The 11,559-nt window shown below is 38.2% G+C and overlaps 1 non-coding gene across 1 annotated transcript; it reads right to left on the bottom strand.

Annotated features, from left to right (window-relative positions):
- Nucleotides 1-11,214: 11,214 nt before the first annotated feature.
- Nucleotides 11,215-11,321, bottom strand: LOC127108541 (small nucleolar RNA R71). The gene has a single exon (XR_007796072.1). It is a non-coding gene; the product is annotated as a small nucleolar RNA R71 (small nucleolar RNA).
- Nucleotides 11,322-11,559: the final 238 nt, after the last annotated feature.

The raw sequence follows: 11,559 nt of genomic DNA, 5'->3' as shown, positions 1-11,559 counted from the left end.
TTCCGTTGCGCCTTGGATGGCAATTCTCCTTCAGTGGTATCAGAGCGACTTACGAAACCATGAATCCGATAACTGTTTTTGTTCTGTATTAATATGATTAAAGATAGAATGGATCAAAGATTAAATTGAGATCGATCAAGTTATATATATATATATGATATATGTAATCCTGATGCAAAATACATTATATATGATATAGTGTTCTCGTTTCATTCATTCAAACACTCAATGGTTGTTTTCCTTTGAGCGATCAATGGTCGTTTGCTTCTTGATCCGACATTAGTATGGTGAAGCAATGACGTGTTGATCAATCATACTGAATCAACAATCGAGATGTGTTTGACGGTCTGAAATTGGTGCATCAGGGTTAGTGACGGCACAAGGGTTGTGTTGTCAGAGAGTTATGCGATTGGGGTTATGACTGCACAAGAGTTGTGCTTTCTAAACACTTTTTGGAACAGTGTTAACCGGTTAACGCATATGGTTAACCGGTTAACGCAATACGAAATAAAATTTTTAAGTTTTTCAAACAGTGTTAACCGGTTAACGCATTTGGTTAACCGGTTAACGCAAGACGGAAAACAGTTTTCCAAGAGATTTTCAAACAGTGTTAACCGGTTAACGCATTTGGTTAACCGGTTAACGCAAGGCAGAAAACAATTTTTGAACAGATTTCAAACAGTGTTAACTGGTTAACGCATATGGTTAACCGGTTAACGCAAGGCAAAATTCACCCGTTCGACTAATTCAGTGCTTTAAAGTATCAAGTGTTGATGCAAAAAACGACGTTGATTTTAAATGAATTGTTCATTAAAAATTTCGGCCAGGGGCGCTGCCCCTTCAACCCCGCAAGGGGCGCTGCCCCCTTGACCCCCGTCCGCTGAACGGGCAGCGGACCCCCGGCTAACTATGCGTAGTGTGATCGGTCGTCGAAATTTAATTTGGTTTTCATTAATTAAAAGAATTAAAATTGATAATAATAATAATGTGTTTATTATTGTCTTGTGGTGATCGGTTATGGCCTTGGTTTTCCTTTATTTTGTTTTGGTTTTTAAAATACGACCTGCGTGTCGTGCCTCTCTTTTAATCTCTCAATGTAACTTCTTTTCTCATCTCACTCCCTCGTATGTAAAACGAGTTTCTTTTATGTAATGTAATGATATGAAGAAAGCAAAGAAGTCAGTGCCAAAGGAGGACAACCTTGAAGATCTTGCTTGGAGAAGCTTAAATCGTTGTTAGGTTAGCTTAGGTTCTCTCATTGGCTTGGAAGAACAATTGCGCTAGGGCCCATAACTGTTTCATTATGTATGTATGTATGTATGTTGATGCATGTGAGAGGCGATTTATATGATAAATAAGCCGGTGAGATCAGAAAAATTGCAATTCCCTCAAATTAAATATTAAGTTTATGCTTTCCAAGTTTTAACACTCATCAAGACTAGTATCGGATAATGTAGGTTTCGCCTACGCGAGGTGCATGTTCTATATTAGTAAGGTGCGATGGGATAATTGTAATATCCAACTGTTAAAACAATGGGTCAAACTTAACTAAACAAATTATAATAATATTATATATGTTTGCTTTCCAAGTTTTAACACTCATCAAGACTAGTATCGAACAATGTAGGTTTCGCCTATGCGAGGTGCATTTTCTATATTGGTAAGGTGCGATGGGATAATTGTAATATCCAACTACTAAAACGATGGGTCAAACTTAATTATAATAATATTATATATGTTTAGAAGCAAGAGTTGGGAATGATCCATATGATGGATTGGAATAAGGAGTTATTCACCCAACTGAAATTTTCGAGAGTTGTATGAGATACAATTGGAAGGAGTTCCTACCTAAATAACCTAGTTTTGTGTAATCCGCCTACGCGGACTTAGAACGAAGTGAAATATGGATCTCGACCCATTAGAAAATCTTCCAACGGGATTTTCCGAATCAAATGATGAGGGTCATTTGTTTTGAGTAAAATAGTGGGAGCATATTTGATTAAAGGCCTAATTAAATATGTCAATGATACTTATATTTTCATTAATTCTTATGTAGATTACCATGACAGCAAACACCTCTAACAACATTTTGCGATCAATCCTTGATAAGGAAAAATTGTCTGGGATAAATTTTCTGGATTGGCACCGAAACCTGAGGATTGTCCTCAAACATGATAAAAAGCTGTATGTCTTGGAGACACCTGTTCCTGAAGAGGAACCTCCTAGTTCTGCACCTAAGGCAGAAAGAGATGCTTATAAGAAGCATGTCGATGATGCCAATGAAACTTCTTGTCTCATGCTAGCTACCATGAACTCGGAATTGCAAAAGCAACATGAGAACATGTCAGCGTTCGATATGATCGAACACCTGAAGATGCTCTATCAAGAGCAAGCAAGGCATGAGAGGTTTGAAGTTTCAAAAGCCCTTTTTCAAGGCAAGTTAGTTGAGGGAGCCCCTGTAGGTCCCCATGTGCTCAAGATGATTGGGTATGTGGAAAACCTTGAGAGATTGGGTTTTCCCCTCGAAAAGGAACTTGCGACTGACTTGATCTTGCAATCGTTGCCAGATAGATTCAGTCAATTTGTCCTAAATTTCAATATGAATGAAATGGACAAATCTCTTCCTGAACTACTCGCCATGTTAAGAACTGCCGAGCAGAATCTGAAGTCAAAAGGGAAGTCCATTCTGATGATCAGAAATGGAGAGAGACAGAACAAAAGGCCCACTAAGCAGTGTGATAAAGGGAAAGGCAAGGAAGTTACCTAACCCAAACCCACCGTTGCTGCTTTAAAGCCTAGTGGAGGCATAGCAAAAGAAGGCACCTGCTTCCATTGCGGTAAGACCGGACACTGGAAGAGAAACTGCCCAAAGTACCTGGAAGATAAGAAGAATGGAGTAGAGACTTCAACTTCAGGTATTTTTGTTATTGAAATTAATTTATCTACTTCTGCATCATGGGTATTAGATACTGGATGCGGTTCTCACATTTGTACTAATGTGCAGGGACTAAAAGGGAGTAGAGATTTGGCAAAAGGTGAAGTCGACCTACGAGTTGGCAATGGAGCAAAGGTTGTTGCCTTAGCCGTAGGAACTTATGTATTGACTTTACCTAGTGGTTTAATAATTCAGTTAGAGAACTGTTATTATGTACCTGCAATTAGCAGGAATATTAATTGCGTTTCTTGTTTGGACAAGTTTGGTTTTTCATTTATAATAAAGAATGATTGTTGCTCAATTTATTTGAATGATATATTCTGCGCTACTGCACAAATGAACAATGGACTATATGTCCTTGATCTTAAAATGCCTATTTATAACATTAATACTAAAAGGATGAAACCTAATGAGTTAAATCATACTTACCTTTGGCACTGTCGATTAGGCCACATAAATGAGAAACACAATTCCAAACTCCATAAAGATGGACTCTTGGACTCTTTCGATTATGAATCATATGAGACATGCAGATCTTATTTAATTGGAAAGATGATAAAGTCTCCATTCACAGGAAAAGGTGAAAGAGATAATGATCTTTTGGCCCTCATACATACTGATGTATGTGGACCACTGAACATACCAGCCAGAGGAGGTTTTCAGTACTTCATCACATTCACTGATGATTTCAGTAGATATGGTTATGTGTATTTAATGAAACACAAATCAGAGTCCTTTGAAGAGTTCAAGGAATTCAAGAATGAAGTACAAAACCAACTAGGTAAGAATATTAAAACTCTTCGATCAGATCGAGGTGGTGAGTATTTAAGCCTAGAGTTTGATGACCATCTGAAAGAGTGTGGGATCCTATCCCAACTCACTCCTCCTGGAACACCCCAACGAAATGGTGTATCTGAGAGAAGAAATTGAATCCTGTTAGACATGGTCCGATCCATGATGAGTCACGCCGATCTTCCAAACTCCTTTTGGGGACATGCACTATTAACAGCAGCTTACACACTTAACCGTGTTCCATCCAAAAAGGTTGAGAAGACACCATATGAGATATGGAGTGGTAAGAAACCACATATGTCTTACATGAAGATTTGGGGTTGCGAAGTTTATGTGAAACGACAAATTTCAACTAAGCTTGAGCCTAAATCTGACAAATGCTTATTTGTGGGGTATCCTAAAGAAACAAGAGGGTATTACTTCTACAATCCTTCTGAGGGCAAAATGTTTGTCGCTCGAACTGGAGTTTTCCTAGAAAAGGATTTTATTTCCAAAGGAATCACTGGGAGGAAAGTAGAGCTTGAATAAATTCAAGAATTACAAGGCATTGATACACCTATGGAGGAATTAGAGAAGGAAACACAAATAGTTGTGTAAAGAGCAACCTGCTCAGGTAGAACAAGACCAACGTAGGTCAAGCAGGATACGTCACCTACCTGAGAGATATGGATATCTCATAACAGATCAAGGTGATGTATTACTCATGGATCAAGATGAGCCTGTGACCTACTCATGGAATCTTCGGTTTGATGAAATAGTAAAACAATATGGATTCATCAAGAACGAAGATGAGCCTTGTGTCTACAAGAAGGTTAGTGGGAGCATGATCGTGTTCCTGGTATTATATGTAGATGACATATTACTCATTGGAAACGATATCCCTACCATGCAACAAGTAAAGTCTTGGTTGGGGAAATGCTTTTCTATGAAGGACCTAGGTGAAGCAGCCTATATATTAGGAATCAAAATCTATAGAGATGGATCACAAAATGCTTGGCCTAAGTTAGAGTACATAGACAAAGTGCTGAGACGCTTTAATATGAATGATTCCAATGGTTATGTGTTTTGCTTAAATGGTGGCGTTGTGAGCTAGAAAAGTTCAAAGCAAGATACAGTTGCTGATTCTACAACCGAGGCCGAGTATATTGCTGCCTTAAGTGCAACAAAGGAAGTTGTTTGGATCAGAAGTTCCTTAGTGAACTTGGCATAGTTCCTGGCATTGTGGATCCTATTGGTCTCTATTATGATAACAATGGTGCTATCACACAAGCTAGGGAACCTAGATCTCACCAACGATCCAAACACATACTTAGGCGTTATCACCTCATTCGAGAGATAATAGATAGAGGAGATGTGAAAATATGTAGAGTACCTACACTTGACAATATTGCTGACCCACTGACAAAGCCTCTTGCGCAGCAGAAGCATGATGGCCATACTAGATCAATGGGCATTAGGGGTATGCATGATTGGCTCTAGTGCTAGTGGGAGATTGTTGGTGTAAGCCCTAGAGGCCAATACTTTTGGTACTTGTATCGAATTTTTTATTAATTAATAAAAGGCTTTTTCTTTATTATGTTTGATTAATAAAGTCCCATGAATAGCTAGTCCGTTTAATGTATCAAGTGTGACTTAATCATGAGATCACATTAAACATAAGGACACTATTCTTAAAGTATCCGTAGTCGAGCTTTATTGTGAAGTGGGATAACATTAAAGCATTAAGACTATTATGTTTGTAAACTGATGATCACATCTCATAGATCATGGATAAAGAGTTATCAAGTCTTAAACATATGTATGAATATTAAGAGTAATATTTATACCGGATTGACCCGCTATGAGAATACTATATAGAAAGTTATGCAAAGTGTCATAAGTTATTCTCATGGTGATAATGGTGTATACCACTCTTCGACCTGAAACCACTATGGATCCTAGATGTAGAGTCGAGTGCTTTATTGTTGATCCAACGTTGTCCGTAACTGGATAACCATAAAGACAGTTGATGGGTACTCCACGAAGCATGCTGAGGGACATGAGTGACCTAGATGGAATTTGCCCATCCTGCGTAACAGGATAAATGTCTATGGGCCCAATATTGAACTGGACAAGGATGACACGGTCTATACCTTGTGTTCAATATAGACATAAGGGCAAAGGGGTAATTATACACATAATTATTATCACAGAAGGACTTGTCAGATCACATGACATTTTCGTGACTTGGGTAGCAGTGATGTGTTGCTAGATACCGCTCACTGTTTATTATGTTAAATGCGTGATTTAATATAATTGCCAACGTCGCGAAAACCTACAGGGTCACACACAAAGGACGGATTGATGAGAGATAGAGTAACTAAGGAACATCGTAAGGTACGGTGCACTTAAGTGGAATACGAAATATGGTAAGGTACCACACACTTAAGTGATTTTGGGCATATTATAAGATATGGGCCAAAATACACTTAAGTGGGCTTTTTAGCTTGAAGCCCACACATGTGGTTCTATAAATAGAACCCTTGGGTAGAAGCATTGTCACTCAAGTGAAGACTTGGAATTTCGTTTCCCTCTCTCTCTCACTCAAAGCCTTCATTCGTACCAGCTAGCACTGAGATTGAAGGAACCCGTTCGTGTGGACTGAGTAGAGACGTTGTCATCGTTCAACGTTCGTGATCGCTCCGTGGATTTGTATCCAAGGTTTTGATCGTTACAAGAGATCTGCACCAAAGGTTTGAATCGCCACAAGAGGTAAAGATTCTATCACTGATCATGCCCATTCGTAAGGATCACTAAATGGAGAAATTTTTAAATTCCGCTGCGCCTTGGATGGCAATTCTCTTTCACATCATGCTTCTGTTGTGCAAGAGGCTTTGTTAGTGGGTCAACAATATTGTCAAGTGTAGGTACTCTGTATATTTTCACATCTCCTTTATCTATTATCTCTCTAATGAGGTGATAATGCCTAAGTATGTGTTTGGATCGTTGGTGAGATCTAGGCTCATTAGCTTGTGCGATAGCACCATTATTATCACAATAGAGATCAATGGGATCCACAATGCTAGGAACTATGCCAAGTTCACTAATGAACTTTTTGATTCTAACAACTTCCTTTGTTTCACTTGAGGCAGCAATATACTCGGCCTTGGTTGTAAAATCAACAATTGTATCTTGTTTTGAACTTTTCCAACTCACAGCGCCACCGTTTAAGCAAAACACATAACCAGATTATGATCTAAAGTCATCCTTATCTGTCTGGAAGATAGTATCAGCGTATCCAATTACAACAAGCTCTTCCTGACCTCCATATATCAAGAATGAGTCCTTAGTCCTTCTCAAATACTTAACGATATTCTTGATAGCTACCCAATGAGCATCACCGGGATCAGATTGGTACCTACTCGTTGCACTTAAAGCATACGAGACATTTGGTCGAGTACATAACATGGTATACATGATAGATCCTATTGCAGATGCATATGGAATCTTATTCATGTGATCCCTTTCTTCCTTAGTTGAAGGGGATTATGTTTTTTATAGACACAGGTCATGTTGCGTATGCATGAATCCTTTCTTGGAATCATGCATATTAAAGTGTCTCAGTACTTTGTCAATGTATGTACTCTGACTTAGGCCAAGCAGTTTTTGTGATCTATCTCTATAGATCCTGATTCCTAATATATAGGTTGCTTCACCTAGGTCCTTCATAGAAAAGCATTTCCCCAACCAAGACTTTACTTGTTGTAGGGTAGGGACATCGTTTCCAATGAGTAATATGTCATCTATATATAATACCAGGAAGATGATCACGCTCCCACTAACCTTCTTGTAGACACAAGGCTCGTCTTCATTTTTTATGAATCCATATTGTTTTATTGTTTCATCAAAATGAAGATTCTAGCTTCTAGAAGCTTGCTTCAATCCATAGATTGATCTTTGTAACTTACATATCTTTTGGGCTTCTTCTAGTATGTCAAATCCTTCAAGTCGTGTCATGTACACATCCTTAATAAGATTCCAATTAAGGAAAGCAATTTTGACATCCATCTGCCATATTTCATAATCATGATATACAGTGATAACAAGTAAAATCCGAACAGATTTAAGCATTGCAACTGGTAAAAAGGTTTCATTATAGTTAACCCCATGAATTTGTTTATATACTTTTGCAACCAGTCTTTCCTTATAGGTATGTACCTTACCATCCATGTCAGACTTCTTTTTGAAGACCCACTTGCATCCTATAGGGTTAACTCCTACAGGAGGCTCTACCAAGGTCCAAATCTGGTTTGTGTACATGGAATCCATTTCAGATTTCATGGCTTCTAGCCACTTATTAGACTCGGGACCAGTTATGGCCTCTTGGTAGGTCACAGGCTCATCTTGATCCATGAGTAATACATTATGAGATATCCATATCTCTCAGGTATGTAACGTATCATGCTTGACCTATGCTAGTCTTGTTCTACTTGAGTATGTTGCTTTTCCACAACTACTTGTGTTTCCTGCTCTAATTCCTCCATAGGTGTATCAATGCTTTATGATTCTTGAATTTTTTCAAGCTCTACTTTCCTCCCACTGATTCCTTTGGAAATAAAATCCTTTTCTAGGAAAACTCCAGTTCGAGCGACAAACACTTTTCCCTCAGAAGGATTGTAGAAGTAATACCCCCTTGTTTCTTTAAGATACCCCACAAATAAGCATTTGTCAGATTTGGGCTCAAGCTTTGTTGAAATTTGTCATTTCACATAAACTTCGCAACCCCAAATCTTCATGTAAGACATATGTGGTTTCTTACCACTCCATATCTCATATGGTGTCTTCTCAACCTTTTTGGATGGAACACGGTTAAGTGTGTAAGCTGCTGTTAATAGTGCATGTCCCCAAAAGGAGTTTGGAAGATCGGCGTGACTCATCATGGATCGGACCATGTCTAACAAGGTTCAATTTCTTCTCTCAGATACACCGTTCCATTAGGGTGTTCCAGGAGGAGTAAGTTGGGATAGAATCCCACACTCTTTCAGATGGTCATCAAACTCTAGGCTTAAATACTCACCACCTCGATCTGATCGAATAGTTTTAATATTCTTACCTATTTGGTTTTGACCTTCATTCTTGAATTCCTTGAACTTTTCAAAGGACTCTGATTTGTGTTTCATTAAATACACATAACCATATCTACTGGAATCATTAGTAAATGTGATGAAGTACTGAAAACCTGATCTGGCTGGTATGTTCAATGGTCCACATACATCAGTATGTATGAGGGCCAAAATATCATTAGCTCTTTCACCTTTTTCTGTGAATGGAGACTTTGTCATCCTTCTAATTAAACAAGATATGCATGTTGATCACACTGAATCACACTACGTTTTTAACTCGAATTTCACATGTTTTTTAGATCTTTATTATCATTTTGCTTGTGTTATGCTTTCTTTTGTGTTGTTTTCAGGTATTTAGCTCTTTCAGGACCTTTTTAGAAGAAACGAAGCAAAAATACCATAAAATTAGGGTTTTCGGCAAAAAATGTACTCAAGGCGTTCTGCATGCCGGCCGCTATAGGAGAAGCCATGACACATCAACCCTCAACCAGGAGGAAACTGCCACGATCCCATGAACTTCCCCATTTACTCACATGGCGGGCGCCACCTTTGCATTTCACGTTCCCATTAAAGAGAAGTTGAAGGGCATCCTGGTCTTTGCATGCTGCTGAGTTCCTCTATAAATAGGTCATTCTAGTTCATTTCCAAATCATCCAACTTAGTTTACAACACTAAGACTATATTATCATCTGTAAAAGCGGTAATTCGTCACATCGAGGGGTTATCACACCTTAGTGAAATTGAGTTGGAGCACTTTGATTTTGCTGTCGTCTTTATTTTCAAAGTCAAAGGTTTATTTACTTCCTTGTACCAGATTTAAAGCCTCCATTTGGAGCAAATTCTAATCTAATTGCATTTTTATTTTACTTGCCATGCCTTACTTTATTTAATTCCTTGCTATGCTTTACTTTATTTAATTTCTTGCCATGCCTTACTTTGTTTAATTTCTGGCCATGCTTTACTTTATTTAATTTTCCCGCCATTATCTTTATTGCTCGTTTTAATTGTTTTACACGCTTTACTTATTCTTTACGCCTTACATTCTAAACAACTTTTCATCATGATCAATATCGTTGTGTTTGTTTGTATTACCATGTCTGGCTAAATCTTTCAAAGATTAGAATGTAAGGATCGCGGTTAAAGAGATGTTTCACATATTGCATCTGTAGAAATGCTTTAGGGGCTGTTTTGATTCTTAATTCGAGTTTTCTAAAACAAACTTGGTTAATTTTAACTACTCAAGAAGTGAGAATGCACCCTGGCTTAGTTAACTAGGAATTTTTATTACTTTAAGGAAAAATGATTTTTGAAACTGTTTTCGGACGCGTTGATAGATTGAAAATCAGGAAACTCCTTAGGTAAAATTTTCCGAATCAAAATCACTTTTCAACTAAGCTTACGAGTCTTATTTCTTAAAAATAGGTTTACTACTTTAGCGTTATGCGCACCTTTTATAAGTGACAATAAAAGGCCTTAATTTAAGGGTAAACTCGGTTCTAAATACGTGAAAGCGACAGTTCCTGTTAAATGGATTCTTTTCAAGAGTAGAAAATATTGCCCCATAAGTAGTTCTATTTAGACAATCGAAGCATCGTTTAACTTACGTGAAATACATTTAAGCCTATCTTTATCTGCAATGTATTTATCATTTTCTTTATTCACTGTTATTTTGCGACATCAATATCTCATTTGTACCACCTTAGATAAACACTGTAACAATAGTAATCGATAGATTGACGATTTTGTCTCTATGGGATCGATATTCTTTTATATTACTCTGACACAATTCGTGTACTTGCGAATATAGCGATCAAAATTTTGGCGCCGTTGCCGGGGACCAACTTCGTCAAATTTCATACCTTGTCGTTACACCGTCTAGACTAAGGCATTATTTGCCGGTAAATGCGAAGAACCCGTAATACCGGAAATTTAGTAGATCCTTTAGCGGAACCCGAACGTTACACTCGTACACGCCTCTTACTCGTTCGAATTAAGAAAGCTATGGTCGAGAATCGCGACCGGAGACCTCTTCAGGAATTTGCCCAACCCCCTGACAAGGAACATAGTTCTAGTATAGTAAACCCCCTCATTCCTACCAACAATTTCGAATTAATACCGTCTTTACTGTAATTAGTGCAACATGACCAATTCGCGGGTCTCGCTACTGAGAACCCAAATCAACATTTAAAAGTCTTTATCCAACTGGATGGCACCTTTAAATCCAACGGTGCTTCACCTGATGCAATTCATTTAAGATTATTTACTTTCTCCCTTAGAGATAAAGCACATTCGTGGTTAGATTCACTTCCAGCTAACTCAATAACTACCTGGGAATACCTTAGGAGAGTATTCCTTGCTAGATATTTTCCCCCTAGTAAGACTGCTATTCTTCGAAACCAAATAACTAGATTTACTTAAAACCAAGGAGAATCTCTTTTTGAAGCTTGGGAGAGATATAAAGAGCTGTTAAGAGTCTGTCCTCACCATGGCCTAGAACAATGGTTGATCGTTCATACCTTCTACAATGGACTCCATTATAACACAGAGATGAGCATCGATGCTGCCGCTGGTGGCGCGTTGATGAACAAACCTTACCTCGAAGCTTGTGACCTAATTGAGGATATAGCCCAAAACCATTTTAAGACCCCAATTTTGACCCTAAGATCCCTCATGGCATCATGACATTTCATTTGCATCTTGCCTCAAGGATCATAGCATCTTGGCTCCTAA

The sequence above is a fragment of the Lathyrus oleraceus genome, chromosome 7, assembly GCF_024323335.1.
Source record: "Lathyrus oleraceus cultivar Zhongwan6 chromosome 7, CAAS_Psat_ZW6_1.0, whole genome shotgun sequence".
Lineage (NCBI taxonomy): Eukaryota > Viridiplantae > Streptophyta > Magnoliopsida > Fabales > Fabaceae > Lathyrus > Lathyrus oleraceus.
Note: the sequence above shows the minus strand (reverse complement) of the source record. Positions and strands in the feature narration are given on the sequence as shown.